The sequence below is a fragment of the Gavialis gangeticus genome, unplaced genomic scaffold (genome assembly GCF_001723915.1).
Source record: "Gavialis gangeticus isolate Ggan-Ray unplaced genomic scaffold, GavGan_comp1, whole genome shotgun sequence".
Taxonomy (NCBI): Eukaryota; Metazoa; Chordata; order Crocodylia; family Gavialidae; genus Gavialis; species Gavialis gangeticus.
In genome coordinates, this window is record NW_017729031.1 from 7,358,639 (window position 1) to 7,359,848 (window position 1,210).

The following is a 1,210-nucleotide window of genomic DNA, read 5'->3' on the forward strand; positions in this document are numbered from 1 at the left end:
TCCCCTAGCGCCCTTGCCTACCGTGCCAAGTCTGGGTCCCGAACGCACACTCTGTCTCGCCCGCCATGTCTTTGATCTTTTATTATTCAATGGGAGGCTGCCTTCCTGACCTCCTTGGCACGGGCCAGTCTTACTCTACCAGGAGTCTGCTCTACTCCCTGTGCTGGCCTTCTCCTGGGCCTACTTGATATGCGCTCTCTCCTGGGGCTTCTCCCCTCGTTCTCGCCTGCCGGGCCTGTGCCTCGCGCTCCTCACGCTCTCCGCCTGCGCTTGCCCCCACTGGGGCCTTCTATGCCCATGCTCCTGCGCTTGCCCACACCAGGGCCTTCTAACTGGGCTAACCCCCTTTCGGGACTTCCCCCTTCCAGGCAGCGCCCCACTGGGGCCTACCTCTCATACGTCTCGCGGCCACCCGCGCTCGGGCCTGTGCCCCTCGCCCGACTCAGGCCACTACTCGTACTTCCTGTGCGCTCCTCGCGTTTCGCACGCTCGGGGCTCAGGCGGCCTCAGCCTTACCTGGCCCCAGGCCCCTTGCAGGGTCCTACGCCCGACTCGGGCCTGTACTCGCGCTTCCCACGCTCCTCGTAAATCGGGGCTCAGGCGGCCTCAGCCTTACCTGGCCCCAGACCCCTTCTAGGGTCGTATGCCCGACTCGGGCTTCTCCCAGTTGGGGCTCAGGCAGCCTCAGCCTTACCTGGCCCCCAGACCCGCCTTCTTGGACCTATGCCCCACTGGGGCCTACTCACACTTCTCGCGCCCTTGCCCCCTGGGCCTATAGTGCTTCTCACACTCTGTCTCGCGCCGCGCTTCTCGCGCCCTTGCCCTTCTCGGGGCTTGTCCCGCGCTTCTCGCGCCAGCGCCACCGGTGCCAAACAGCCGTGCCTCCCAGGCACTGCTCTGTGCCCGAACAGGGCACCCAGGAACCCCCAGACTACTGGGGAGCTCCCGTGAGGCCTCCTCACACCCCTACAGCCTCACCCGGTCCTCCGGTGTTAAACACAATAACCCGAAACCAAAATCTCCCTTTCCTGGGTTATAACACAACTCCAAGCCAACCTGGCTATCTTTGTGTATCCTTCTCAGGGTTTCCTCCACCCTGCCTTATACACAGCCACTCTCCAACCATCAAACCTCTCTATTATCCTTGGCTGTGTTTACTCCCACAGAGCTCCTTCTCTTTGTACTGCCCAAGGGAGACTGGCTCTGGCCT